Consider the following 16,844-nt stretch of genomic DNA (forward strand, 5'->3'; position numbering starts at 1 on the left):
ATATTTCTCTGTTCAAACAGTTAGCGGTGTAGATATTTCCATGTTCATAAAGATAGCGGTGTAGATATTTCCATGTTTATACAGATAGCGGTGAAGATGTATGCATGTTTACATGAATAGCGGTGTAGATATTTCCATGTTCATCCAGATGGCTGTGTAGATATATCCATGTTCATACAGATAGCGGTGTAGATATTTCCATGTTCATACTGATAGCGGTGCAGATATTTCCATGTTCATCCAGATGGCTGTGTAGATATATCCATGTTCATACAGATGGCGGTGAAGATATTTCTTTGTTCATACAGTTAGCGGTGTAGATATTTCCATGTTCATACAGATAGCCGTGTAGATATTTCAATGTTCATTCAGATAGCGGTGTATGTATTTCCATGTTCATACAGATAACGGTGTAGAAATTTCCATGTTCTTCCAGATGGCTGTGTAGATATTTCCATGTTCATACAGATAGCGGTGTATATATTTCCATGTTCATACAGATAGCGGTGTAGATATTTCCATGTTCATCCAGATGGCTGTGTAGATATATCCATGTTCATACAGATGGCGGTGAAGATATTTCCATGTTCATACAGATAGCGGTGTAGTTATTTCCTTGTGTAAAGTGATAGCTGTCTAGATATTTCCATGTATATGCAGATAGCTGTGTAGATATTTCCATGTTCAAACAGATAGAGGTGTAGATATTTCCATGTTTATACAGATAGCAGTGAGGATATCTCCTTCTTAATACAGATGGCGGTGTAGATATTTATATGTTCATACAGATGGCGGTGCAGATATTTCCATGTTCATACCGATGGCGGTGTAGACATTTCCATGTTCATACAGATAGCGGTGTAGTTATTTCCATGTGTAAAGAGATAGCTGTGTAGATATTTCCATGTATATGCAGATAGCTGTGTAGATATCTCCATTTTCATGCAGATAGCGGTGTATATATTTCCCAGTTCAAACAGTTAGCGGTGTAGATATTTCCATGTTCATAAAGATACCGGTGTAGATATTTCCATGTTTATACAGATAGCGGTGAAGATGTATGCATGTTTACACAGATAGTGGTGTAGATATTTCCATGTTCATCCAGATAGCTGTTTAGATATATCCATGTTCATACAGATAGCATTGTAGATATTTCCATGTTCATACAGATAGCGGAGCAGATATTTACATGTTCATCCAGATGGCTGTGTAGATATATCTATATTCATACAGATGGCGGTGAAGATATTTCCATGTTCATACAGATAGCGGTGTAGATATTTCCATGTTCATACAGATAGCGGTGTATGTATTTCCATGTTCATACAGATAGCGGTGTAGATATTTCCGTGTTCATCCAGATGGCTGTGTAGATATTTCCATGTTCATACAGATAGCGGTGTAGATATTTCCATGTTCATACAGATATCGATGTAGATATTTCCATGTTCATACAGATGGCTGTGTAGATATATCCATGTTCATACAGATAGCGGTGAAGATATTTCCATGTTCATACAGATAGCGGTGTAGATACTTCCATGTTCATACGGATAACCGTGTAGGTATTGCCATGTTCATACCGATAGCGGTGCTGATACTTCCATGTTTATACAGGTAGCGGTGTGCATATTTCCATGTTTATACAGATAGCGGTGTAGATATTTCCATGTTCATACAGATAGCGGTGTCGATATTTCCATGTTTATACAGATAGCAGTGAGGATATCTCCTTCTTAATACAGATGGCAGTGCAGATATTTCCATGTTCATACAGATGGCGGTGTAGATATTTCCATGTTTATAGAGATAGCGGTGTAGTTATTTCCATGTGTAAAGAGATATCTGTGTAGATATTTCCATGTATATGCAGATAGCTGTGTAGATATTTCCATTTTCATGCAGATAGCGGTGTAGATATTTCCATGTTCAAACAGATAGCGGTGTAGATATTTCCATGTTCATACAGATAGCGGTGTAGATATTTACATGTTTATACAGGTAGCGGTGAAGATGTATGCATGTTTACACAGATAGCAGTGTAGATACTTCCATGTTCATACAGATAGCGGTGTAGATATTTCCATGTTCATCCAGATGGCTGTGTAGACATATCCATGTTCATGCATATGGCGGTGAAGATACTTCCATGTTCATACAGATAGCGGTGTAGATATTTCCATGTTCATACAGATAGCGGAGTAGATATTTCCATGATCATACAGATGGCTGTGTAGATATATCTATGTTCATACAGATGGCGGTGAAGATATTTCCATGTTCTTACAGATGGCGGTGTAGATATTTCCATGTTCATACCGATAGCGGTGCTGATATTTCCATGTTTATACAGGTAGCGGTGTAGATATTTCCATGTTCATACAGATAGCGGTGCAGATATTTCCATGTTCATCCAGATGGCTGTGTAGATATATCCATGTTCATACAGATGGCAGTGAAGATATTTCCTTGTTCATACAGATAGCAGTGTAGATATTTCCATGTTCATACAGATAGCGGTGTATGTATTTCCATGTTCATACAGATAGCGGTGTAGATATTTCCGTGTTCATCCAGATGGCTGTGTAGATATTTCCATGTTCATACAGATAGCGGTGTAGATATTTCCATGTTCATACAGATAGTGGTGTAGATATTTCCATGTTCATCCAGATGGCTGTGTATATATATCCATGTTCATACAGATGGCGGTGAAGATATTTCCATGTTCATACAAGTAGCGGTGTAGATATTTCCATGTTCATACAGATAGCCGTGAAGATATTTCCATGTTCATACCGATAGTGGTGCTGATACTTCCATGTTTATACAGGTAGCGGTGTACATATTTCCATGTTTATACAGATAGCGGTGTAGATATTTCCATGTTCATACAGATAGCGGTGTAGATATTTCCATGTATATGCAGATAGCTGTGTAGATATTTCCATTTTCATGCAGATAGCGGTGTAGATATTTCCATCTTCAAACAGATAGCGGTGTAGATATTTCCATGTTCATACAGGTACCGGTGTAGATACTTCCATATTTATACAGATGGCGGTGTAGATATTTCCATGTTTATAGAGAAAGCGGAGTTGTTATTTTCATGTTAATAGGCATAGCGGTGTAGATATTTCCATGTTTATAGAGATAGAGTTGTAGATATTTCCTTGTTAATACAGACAGCGGTGTAGACATTTCCATCTTTATAGAGATAGCGGTGTAGACAATTCCAAGTTTATACAGATAGCGGTGTAGATATTTCCATGTTCATACAGATGGTGGTGTAGATATTTCCATCCTTATACAGATAGCGGTGTAGATATTTCCATGTTTATAGAGATGTCGGTGTAGATATTTCCTTGTTTATAGAGATGGCCGTGTAGATATTTCCATGTTTATACAGATATCTGTGTAGACATTTCCATCTTTATACAGATGGCGGTGTAGATATTTGCATGTTTAAACAGATGGCGGTGTAGATATTTCCACGTTTATACAGATGGCGGTGTAGATATTTCCATGTTTATACAGATGGCGGTGTAGATATTTCCATGTTCCTACTGTTGGCGCTGTAGATATTTCCATGTTTATGGTGTTGGCGGTTTAGACATTTCCATGTTCATACAGATGGTGGTGTAGATATTTCCATGTTCATACAGATAGCGGTGTAGATAACTCCATGTTTATACAGATAACGGTGTAGATATTTACATATTCCTACAGATGGCTGTGTAGATATTTCCACTTTTATACAGATAGCAGTGTACATATTTCCATCTTTACACAGATAGAGGTGTAGATATTTCCATGTTTACACAGATAGCGCAGTAGATATTTCCAAGTTTATACAGATAGCGGTGTAGATATTTCCATGTTTACACAGATAGCGGTGTAGATAGTTCCATGTTGATACAGATGGCGGTGGAGATATTTCCAACTTTATACACATGTCGGTGTAGATATTTCCATGTTCATACAGATGGCGGTGTAGATATTTCCATATTTATAGCGATGGCAGTGTAGATATTTCCATGTTCATACAGATGGCGGTGTAGATATTTCCATGTTCATACAGATAGCGGTGTAGTTATTTCCATGTGTAAAGAGATAGCTGTGTAGACATTTCCATGTATATGCAGATAGCTGGGTAGATATTTCCATTTTCATGCAGATAGCGGTGTATATATTTCTCTGTTCAAACAGTTAGCGGTGTAGATATTTCCATGTTCATAAAGATAGCGGTGTAGATATTTCCATGTTTATACAGATAGCGGTGAAGATGTATGCATGTTTACATGAATAGCGGTGTAGATATTTCCATGTTCATCCAGATGGCTGTGTAGATATATCCATGTTCATACAGATAGCGGTGTAGATATTTCCATGTTCATACTGATAGCGGTGCAGATATTTCCATGTTCATCCAGATGGCTGTGTAGATATATCCATGTTCATACAGATGGCGGTGAAGATATTTCTTTGTTCATACAGTTAGCGGTGTAGATATTTCCATGTTCATACAGATAGCCGTGTAGATATTTCAATGTTCATTCAGATAGCGGTGTATGTATTTCCATGTTCATACAGATAACGGTGTAGAAATTTCCATGTTCTTCCAGATGGCTGTGTAGATATTTCCATGTTCATACAGATAGCGGTGTATATATTTCCATGTTCATACAGATAGCGGTGTAGATATTTCCATGTTCATCCAGATGGCTGTGTAGATATATCCATGTTCATACAGATGGCGGTGAAGATATTTCCATGTTCATACAGATAGCGGTGTAGTTATTTCCTTGTGTAAAGTGATAGCTGTCTAGATATTTCCATGTATATGCAGATAGCTGTGTAGATATTTCCATGTTCAAACAGATAGAGGTGTAGATATTTCCATGTTTATACAGATAGCAGTGAGGATATCTCCTTCTTAATACAGATGGCGGTGTAGATATTTATATGTTCATACAGATGGCGGTGCAGATATTTCCATGTTCATACCGATGGCGGTGTAGACATTTCCATGTTCATACAGATAGCGGTGTAGTTATTTCCATGTGTAAAGAGATAGCTGTGTAGATATTTCCATGTATATGCAGATAGCTGTGTAGATATCTCCATTTTCATGCAGATAGCGGTGTATATATTTCCCAGTTCAAACAGTTAGCGGTGTAGATATTTCCATGTTCATAAAGATACCGGTGTAGATATTTCCATGTTTATACAGATAGCGGTGAAGATGTATGCATGTTTACACAGATAGTGGTGTAGATATTTCCATGTTCATCCAGATAGCTGTTTAGATATATCCATGTTCATACAGATAGCATTGTAGATATTTCCATGTTCATACAGATAGCGGAGCAGATATTTACATGTTCATCCAGATGGCTGTGTAGATATATCTATATTCATACAGATGGCGGTGAAGATATTTCCATGTTCATACAGATAGCGGTGTAGATATTTCCATGTTCATACAGATAGCGGTGTATGTATTTCCATGTTCATACAGATAGCGGTGTAGATATTTCCGTGTTCATCCAGATGGCTGTGTAGATATTTCCATGTTCATACAGATAGCGGTGTAGATATTTCCATGTTCATACAGATATCGATGTAGATATTTCCATGTTCATACAGATGGCTGTGTAGATATATCCATGTTCATACAGATAGCGGTGAAGATATTTCCATGTTCATACAGATAGCGGTGTAGATACTTCCATGTTCATACGGATAACCGTGTAGGTATTGCCATGTTCATACCGATAGCGGTGCTGATACTTCCATGTTTATACAGGTAGCGGTGTGCATATTTCCATGTTTATACAGATAGCGGTGTAGATATTTCCATGTTCATACAGATAGCGGTGTCGATATTTCCATGTTTATACAGATAGCAGTGAGGATATCTCCTTCTTAATACAGATGGCAGTGCAGATATTTCCATGTTCATACAGATGGCGGTGTAGATATTTCCATGTTTATAGAGATAGCGGTGTAGTTATTTCCATGTGTAAAGAGATATCTGTGTAGATATTTCCATGTATATGCAGATAGCTGTGTAGATATTTCCATTTTCATGCAGATAGCGGTGTAGATATTTCCATGTTCAAACAGATAGCGGTGTAGATATTTCCATGTTCATACAGATAGCGGTGTAGATATTTACATGTTTATACAGGTAGCGGTGAAGATGTATGCATGTTTACACAGATAGCAGTGTAGATACTTCCATGTTCATACAGATAGCGGTGTAGATATTTCCATGTTCATCCAGATGGCTGTGTAGACATATCCATGTTCATGCATATGGCGGTGAAGATACTTCCATGTTCATACAGATAGCGGTGTAGATATTTCCATGTTCATACAGATAGCGGAGTAGATATTTCCATGATCATACAGATGGCTGTGTAGATATATCTATGTTCATACAGATGTCGGTGAAGATATTTCCATGTTCTTACAGATGGCGGTGTAGATATTTCCATGTTCATACCGATAGCGGTGCTGATATTTCCATGTTTATACAGGTAGCGGTGTAGATATTTCCATGTTCATACAGATAGCGGTGCAGATATTTCCATGTTCATCCAGATGGCTGTGTAGATATATCCATGTTCATACAGATGGCAGTGAAGATATTTCCTTGTTCATACAGATAGCAGTGTAGATATTTCCATGTTCATACAGATAGCGGTGTATGTATTTCCATGTTCATACAGATAGCGGTGTAGATATTTCCGTGTTCATCCAGATGGCTGTGTAGATATTTCCATGTTCATACAGATAGCGGTGTAGATATTTCCATGTTCATACAGATAGTGGTGTAGATATTTCCATGTTCATCCAGATGGCTGTGTATATATATCCATGTTCATACAGATGGCGGTGAAGATATTTCCATGTTCATACAAGTAGCGGTGTAGATATTTCCATGTTCATACAGATAGCCGTGAAGATATTTCCATGTTCATACCGATAGTGGTGCTGATACTTCCATGTTTATACAGGTAGCGGTGTACATATTTCCATGTTTATACAGATAGCGGTGTAGATATTTCCATGTTCATACAGATAGCGGTGTAGATATTTCCATGTATATGCAGATAGCTGTGTAGATATTTCCATTTTCATGCAGATAGCGGTGTAGATATTTCCATCTTCAAACAGATAGCGGTGTAGATATTTCCATGTTCATACAGGTACCGGTGTAGATACTTCCATATTTATACAGATGGCGGTGTAGATATTTCCATGTTTATAGAGAAAGCGGAGTTGTTATTTTCATGTTAATAGGCATAGCGGTGTAGATATTTCCATGTTTATAGAGATAGAGTTGTAGATATTTCCTTGTTAATACAGACAGCGGTGTAGACATTTCCATCTTTATAGAGATAGCGGTGTAGACAATTCCAAGTTTATACAGATAGCGGTGTAGATATTTCCATGTTCATACAGATGGTGGTGTAGATATTTCCATCCTTATACAGATAGCGGTGTAGATATTTCCATGTTTATAGAGATGTCGGTGTAGATATTTCCTTGTTTATAGAGATGGCCGTGTAGATATTTCCATGTTTATACAGATATCTGTGTAGACATTTCCATCTTTATACAGATGGCGGTGTAGATATTTGCATGTTTAAACAGATGGCGGTGTAGATATTTCCACGTTTATACAGATGGCGGTGTAGATATTTCCATGTTTATACAGATGGCGGTGTAGATATTTCCATGTTCCTACTGTTGGCGCTGTAGATATTTCCATGTTTATGGTGTTGGCGGTTTAGACAATTCCATGTTCATACAGATGGTGGTGTAGATATTTCCATGTTCATACAGATAGCGGTGTAGATAACTCCATGTTTATACAGATAACGGTGTAGATATTTACATATTCCTACAGATGGCTGTGTAGATATTTCCACTTTTATACAGATAGCAGTGTACATATTTCCATCTTTACACAGATAGAGGTGTAGATATTTCCATGTTTACACAGATAGCGCAGTAGATATTTCCAAGTTTATACAGATAGCGGTGTAGATATTTCCATGTGTATACAGATAACGGTGTAGATATTTACATGTTCCTACAGATGGCAGTGTGGGTATTTCCATGTTTATTCAGATAGCGGTGTAGATATTTTCCTGTTAATAGAGATAGCCGTGTAGATATTTCCATGTTCCTACAGTTGGTGGTGTAGATATTTCCATGTTTACACAGATAGCGGTGTAGATAGTTCCATGTTGATACAGATGGCGGTGGAGATATTTCCAACTTTATACACATGTCGGTGTAGATATTTCCATGTTCATACAGATGGCGGTGTAGATATTTCCATATTTATAGCGATGGCAGTGTAGATATTTCCATGTTTATACAGATGGCGGTGTAGATATTTCTATGTTTATAGAGATGGCGGTGTAGATATTTCCATGTTTATAGAGATGGTGTTGTAGATATTTCCATGTTTATAGAGATGGCGGTGTAGATATTTCCATGTTTGTACAGATAGCGGTGTAGATATTTCCATGTTTACAGAGATATTGGTGTAGATATTTCCATGTTTATACAGATAGCGGTGTAGATATTTCCATGTTTATACAGATGGCTTTGTAGATATTTCCATGTTTATAGAGATAGTGGTGTAGATATTTCCATGTTTACACAGATTGCGTTTTAGATATTTCCATGTTTACACAGATAGCGGTGTGGATATTTCCATCCTTATACAGTTAGCGGTGTAGATATCTCCATGTTTATAGAGATATCGGTGTAGATATTTCCATGTTCATACAGATAGCGGTGTAGATATTTCCATGTTCATACAGATGGCGGTGTAGATATTTCCATGTTCATACAGATAGCGGTGTAGATATTTCCATGTTTACACAGATAGAGGTGTAGATATTTCCATGTTCATAGAGATAGCGGTGTAGGTATTTCCATGTTTACACAGATAGCGGTGTAGATATTTCCATGTTTACACAGATAGCAGCGTAGATATTTCCATGTTTATACAGATAGCGGTGTAGAGATTTCCATGTTTATAGAGTTGGCGGTGCAGATATTTCCACGTTCATACAGATGACGGTGTAGATATTTCCATGTTTATATAGTTGGCAGTGTAGATATTTCCATGTTCATAGAGATGGCGGTGAGGTTATTTCCATGTTTATACACATAACGGCGTAGATATATCCAAGTTTTAAGAGATAGCGATGTAGATATTTCCATGTTTACACAGATAGCGGTGTACATATTTCCACGTTTTTACGGAAAGCGGTGTACATATTTCCGTGTGTATTCAGATAACGGTGTAGATATTTACATGTTCCTACTGTTGGCTGTGTAGATATTTCCATGTTTACACAGATAGTGGTGCAGATATTTCCAAGTATATGCAGATAGCGGTGGAGGTATTTCCACTTTTAAGAAGATAGCGCTGTAGATACTTCCATGTTTATACAGATAGCAGTGAAGATATTTCCATGTTCATACAGAAAGTGGTGTAGATATTTCCATCTTTATACAGATGGCCGTGTAGATATTTCCATGTTTATACAGATGGCAGTGTAGATATTTCCATGTTTATACAGATGGCGGTGTAGATATTTCCATGTTTATAGAGATGGCGGTGTAGATATTTCCATGTTCATACAGACAGCGGTGTAGATATTTACATGTTTATACAGATAGCGGTGAAGATGTATGCATGTTTACACAGATAGCAGTGTAGATACTTCCATGTTCATACAGATAGCGGTGTAGATATTTCCATGTTCATCCAGATGGCTGTGTAGACATATCCATGTTCATGCATATGGCGGTGAAGATACTTCCATGTTCATACAGATAGCGGTGTAGATATTTCCATGTTCATACAGATAGCGGAGTAGATATTTCCATGATCATACAGACGGCTGTGTAGATATATCTATGTTCATACAGATGGCGGTGAAGATATTTCCATGTTCTTACAGATGGCGGTGTAGATATTTCCATGTTCATACCGATAGCGGTGCTGATATTTCCATGTTTATACAGGTAGCGGTGTAGATATTTCCATGTTCATACAGATAGCGGTGTAGATATTTCCATGTTTATACACATAGCGGTTTAGATATTTCCGTGTTTATACAGATAATGGTGTAGATATTTCCATGTTTATACAGATAGCGGTGCAGATATCTCCATCTTAATACAGATGGCGGTGTAGATATTTATATGTTCATACAGATGGCGGTGCAGATATTTCCAAGTTCATACAGATGGCGGTGTAGATATTTCCTTGTTCATACAGATAGCGGTGTAGTTATTTCCATGTGTAAAGAGATAGCTGTGTAGATATTTCCATGTATATGCAGATAGCTGTGTAGATATTTCCATTTTCATGCAGATAGCGGTGTATATATTTCCCTGTTCAAACAGTTATCGGTGTAGATATTTCCATGTTCATAAAGATAGCGGTGTAGATATTTCCATGTTTATACAGATAGCGGTGAAGTTGTATGCATGTTTACACAGATAGTGGTGTAGATATTTCCATGTTCATCCAGATGCCTGTGTAGATATATCCATGTTCATACAGATAGCGTTGTAGATATTTCCATGTTCATACAGATAGTGGTGCAGATATTTCCATGTTCATCCAGATGGCTGTGTAGATATATCCATGTTCATACAGATGGCAGTGAAGATATTTCCTTGTTCATACAGATAGCAGTGTAGATATTTCCATGTTCATACAGATAGCGGTGTATGTATTTCCATGTTCATACAGATAGCGGTGTAGATATTTCCGTGTTCATCCAGATGGCTGTGTAGATATTTCCATGTTCATACAGGTAGCGGTGTAGATATTTCCATGTTCATACAGATAGTGGTGTAGATATTTCCATGTTAATCCAGATGGCTGTGTAGATATATCCATGTTCATACAGATGGCGGTGAAGATATTTCCATGTTCATACAGGTAGCGGTGTAGATATTTCCATGTTCATACAGATAGCCGTGAAGATATTGCCATGTTCATACCGATAGTGGTGCTGATACTTCCATGTTTATACAGGTAGCGGTGTACATATTTCCGTGTTTATACAGATACCAGTGTAGATATTTCCATGTTTATACAGATAGCGGTGTAGATATCTCCATCTTAATACAGATGGCGGTGAAGATATTTATATGTTCATACAGATGGCGGTGCAGATATTTCCATGTTCATACAGATGGCGGTGTAGATATTTCCATGTTCATACAGATAACGGTGTAGATATTTCCATGTTCATCCAGGTGGCTGTGTAGATATATCTATGTTCATACACATAGCGGTGTAGTTATTTCCATGTGTAAAGAGATAGCTGTGTAGATATTTCCATGTATATGCAGATAGCTGTGTAGATATTTCCATTTTCATGCAGATAGCGGTGTATATATTTCCCTGTTCAAACAGTTAGCGGTGTAGATATTTCCATGTTCATAAAGATAGCGGGGTAGACATTTCCATGTTTATACAGATAGCGGTGAAGATGTATGCATCTTTACACAGATAGCGGTGTAGATATTTCCATGTTCATCTAGATGGCTGTGTAGATATATCCATGTTCATACAGATAGCGTTGTAGATATTTCCATGTTCATACAGATAGCGGTGTAGATATTTCCATGTTCATCCAGATGGCTGTGTAGATATATCCATGTTCATACAGATGGCTGAGAAGATATTTCCATGTTCATACAGATAGCGGTGTAGATATTTCCATGTTCATACAGATAGCGGTGTAGATATTTCCATGTTCATACAGAGAGCGGTGTATGTATTTCCATGTTCATGCAGATAGCGGTGTAGATATTTCCATGTTCATCCAGATGGCTGTGTAGGTATTTCCATGTTCATACAGATAGCGGTGTAGATATTTCCATGTTCATACAGATTGCAGTGTAGATATTTCCATGTTCATCCAGATGGCTGTGTAGATATATCCATGTTCATACAGATAGCAGTGTAGATATTTCCATGTTCATCCAGATGGTTATGGAGACATATCCATGTTCATACAGATGGCGGTGAAGATATTTCCATGTTCATACAGATAGCGGTGTAGATATTTCCAGGGTCATACAGATAGCGGAGTAGATATTTCCATGTTCATACAGATTTCTGTGTAGATATATCCATGTTCATACAGATGGCGGTGAAGATATTTCCATGTTCTTACAGATGGTGGTGTAGATATTTCCATGTTCATACCGATAGCGGTGCAGATATTTCCATGTTTATACAGGTAGCGGTGTAGATATTTCCATGTTTATACAGATAGCGGTGTAGATATTTCCATGCTTATACACATAGCGGTTTAGATATTTCCATGTTTATACAGATAGCGGTGTAGATATTTCCATGTTTATACAGATAGCGGTGTAGATATCTCCATCTTAATACAGATGGCGGTGAAGATATTTATATGTTCATACAGATGGCGGTGCAGATATTTCCATGTTCATACAGATGGCGGTGTAGATATTTCCATGTTCATACAGATAGCGGTGTAGTTATTTCCATGTGTAAAGAGATAGCTGTGTAGACATTTCCATGTATATGCAGATAGCTGGGTAGATATTTCCATTTTCATGCAGATAGCGGTGTATATATTTCTCTGTTCAAACAGTTAGCGGTGTAGATATTTCCATGATCATAAAGATAGCGGTGTAGATATTTCCATGTTTATACAGATAGCGGTGAAGATGTATGCATGTTTACATGAATAGCGGTGTAGATATTTCCATGTTCATCCAGATGGCTGTGTAGATATATCCATGTTCATACAGATAGCGGTGTAGATATTTTCATGTTCTTACTGATAGCGGTGCAGATATTTCCATGTTCATCCAGATGGCTGTGTAGATATATCCATGTTCATACAGATGGCGGTGAAGATATTTCTTTGTTCATACAGATAGCGGTGTAGATATTTCCATGTTCATACAGATAGCCGTGTAGATATTTCAATGTTCATTCAGATAGCGGTGTATGTATTTCCATGTTCATACAGATAACGGTGTAGAAATTTCCATGTTCTTCCAGATGGCTGTGTAGATATTTCCATGTTCATACAGATAGCGGTGTATATATTTCCATGTTCATACAGATAGCGGTGTAGATATTTCCATGTTCATCCAGATGGCTGTGTAGATATATCCATGTTCATACAGATGGCGGTGAAGATATTTCCATGTTCATACAGATAGCGGTGTAGTTATTTCCTTGTGTAAAGTGATAGCTGTCTAGATATTTCCATGTATATGCAGATAGCTGTGTAGATATTTCCATGTTCAAACAGATAGAGGTGTAGATATTTCCATGTTTATACAGATAGCAGTGAGGATATCTCCTTCTTAATACAGATGGCGATGTAGATATTTATATGTTCATACAGATGGCGGTGCAGATATTTCCATGTTCATACCGATGGCGGTGTAGACATTTCCATGTTCATACAGATAGCGGTGTAGTTATTTCCATGTGTAAAGAGATAGCTGTGTAGATATTTCCATGTATATGCAGATAGCTGTGTAGATATCTCCATTTTCATGCAGATAGCGGTGTATATATTTCCCAGTTCAAACAGTTAGCGGTGTAGATATTTCCATGTTCATAAAGATACCGGTGTAGATATTTCCATGTTTATACAGGTAGCGGTGAAGATGTGTGCATGTTTACACAGATAGTGGTGTAGATATTTCCATGTTCATCCAGATAGCTGTTTAGATATATCCATGTTCATACAGATAGCATTGTAGATATTTCCATGTTCACACAGATAGCGGAGCAGATATTTACATGTTCATCCAGATGGCTGTGTAGATATATCTATATTCATACAGATGGCGGTGAAGATATTTCCATGTTCATACAGATAGCGGTGTAGATATTTCCATGTTCATACAGATAGCGGTGTATGTATTTCCATGTTCATACAGATAGCGGTGTAGATATTTCCGTGTTCATCCAGATGGCTGTGTAGATATTTCCATGTTCATACAGATAGCGGTGTAGATATTTCCATGTTCATACAGATATCGATGTAGATATTTCCATGTTCATACAGATGGCTGTGTAGATATATCCATGTTCATACAGATAGCGGTGAAGATATTTCCATGTTCATACAGATAGCGGTGTAGATACTTCCATGTTCATACGGATAACCGTGTAGGTATTGCCATGTTCATACCGATAGCGGTGCTGATACTTCCATGTTTATACAGGTAGCGGTGTGCATATTTCCATGTTTATACAGATAGCGGTGTAGATATTTCCATGTTCATACAGATAGCGGTGTCGATATTTCCATGTTTATACAGATAGCAATGAGGATATCTCCTTCTTAATACAGATGGCGGTGCAGATATTTCCATGTTCATACAGATGGCGGTGTAGATATTTCCATGTTTATAGAGATAGCGGTGTAGTTATTTCCATGTGTAAAGAGATATCTGTGTAGATATTTCCATGTATATGCAGATAGCTGTGTAGATATTTCCATTTTCATGCAGATAGCGGTGTAGATATTTCCATGTTCAAACAGATAGCGGTGTAGATATTTCCATGTTCATACAGATAGCGGTGTAGATATTTACATGTTTATACAGGTAGCGGTGAAGATGTATGCATGTTTACACAGATAGCAGTGTAGATACTTCCATGTTCATACAGATAGCGGTGTAGATATTTCCATGTTCATCCAGATGGCTGTGTAGACATATCCATGTTCATGCATATGGCGGTGAAGATACTTCCATGTTCATACAGATAGCGGTGTAGATATTTCCATGTTCATACAGATAGCGGAGTAGATATTTCCATGATCATACAGATGGCTGTGTAGATATATCTATGTTCATACAGATGGCGGTGAAGATATTTCCATGTTCTTACAGATGGCGGTGTAGATATTTCCATGTTCATACCGATAGCGGTGCTGATATTTCCATGTTTATACAGGTAGCGGTGTAGATATTTCCATGTTTATACAGATAGCGGTGTAGATATTTCCATGTTTATACACATAGCGGTTTAGATATTTCCGTGTTTATACAGATAATGGTGTAGATATTTCCATGTTTATACAGATAGCGGTGCAGATATCTCCATCTTAATACAGATGGCGGTGTAGATATTTATATGTTCATACAGATGGCGGTGCAGATATTTCCATGTTCATACAGATGGCGGTGTAGATATTTCCATGTTCATACAGATAGCGGTGTAGTTATTTCCATGTGTAAAGAGATAGCTGTGTAGATATTTCCATGTATATGCAGATAGCTGTGTAGATATTTCCATTTTCATGCAGATAGCGCTGTATATATTTCCCTGTTCAAACAGTTATCGGTGTAGATATTTCCATGTTCATAAAGATAGCGGTGTAGATATTTCCATGTTTATACAGATAGCGGTGAAGTTGTATGCATGTTTACACAGATAGTGGTGTAGATATTTCCATGTTCATCCAGCTGCCTGTGTAGATATATCCATGTTCATACAGATAGCGTTGTAGATATTTCCATGTTCATACAGATAGCGGTGCAGATATTTCCATGTTCATCCAGATGGCTGTGTAGATATATCCATGTTCATACAGATGGCAGTGAAGATATTTCCTTGTTCATACAGATAGCAGTGTAGATATTTCCATGTTCATACAGATAGCGGTGTATGTATTTCCATGTTCATACAGATAGCGGTGTAGATATTTCCGTGTTCATCCAGATGGCTGTGTAGATATTTCCATGTTCATACAGATAGCGGTGTAGATATTTCCATGTTCATACAGATAGTGGTGTAGATATTTCCATGTTCATCCAGATGGCTGTGTATATATATCCATGTTCATACAGATGGCGGTGAAGATATTTCCATGTTCATACAAGTAGCGGTGTAGATATTTCCATGTTCATACAGATAGCCGTGAAGATATTGCCATGTTCATACCGATAGTGGTGCTGATACTTCCATGTTTATACAGGTAGCGGTGTACATATTTCCATGTTTATACAGATAGCGGTGTAGATATTTCCATGTTCATACAGATAGCGGTGTAGATATTTCCATGTATATGCAGATAGCTGTGTAGATATTTCCATTTTCATGCAGATAGCGGTGTAGATATTTCCATCTTCAAACAGATAGCGGTGTAGATATTTCCATGTTCATACAGGTACCGGTGTAGATACTTCCATATTTATACAGATGGCGATGTAGATATTTCCATGTTTATAGAGAAAGCGGAGTTGTTATTTTCATGTTAATAGGCATAGCGGTGTAGATATTTCCATGTTTATAGAGATAGAGTTGTAGATATTTCCTTGTTAATACAGACAGCGGTGTAGACATTTCCATCTTTATAGAGATAGCGGTGTAGACAATTCCAAGTTTATACAGATAGCGGTGTAGATATTTCCATGTTCATACAGATGGTGGTGTAGATATTTCCATCCTTATACAGATAGCGGTGTAGATATTTCCATGTTTATAGAGATGTCGGTGTAGATATTTCCTTGTTTATAGAGATGGCTGTGTAGATATTTCCATGTTTATACAGATATCTGTGTAGACATTTCCATCTTTATACAGATGGCGGTGTAGATATTTGCATGTTTAAACAGATGGCGGTGTAGATATTTCCACGTTTATACAGATGGCGGTGTAGATATTTCCATGTTTATACAGATGGCGGTGTAGATATTTCCATGTTCCTACTGTTGGCGCTGTAGATATTTCCATGTTTATGGTGTTGGCGGTTTAGACATTTCCATGT

The sequence above is a fragment of the Gorilla gorilla genome, chromosome 7 (genome assembly GCF_029281585.2).
Source record: "Gorilla gorilla gorilla isolate KB3781 chromosome 7, NHGRI_mGorGor1-v2.1_pri, whole genome shotgun sequence".
NCBI classification, from domain to species: Eukaryota; Metazoa; Chordata; class Mammalia; order Primates; family Hominidae; genus Gorilla; species Gorilla gorilla.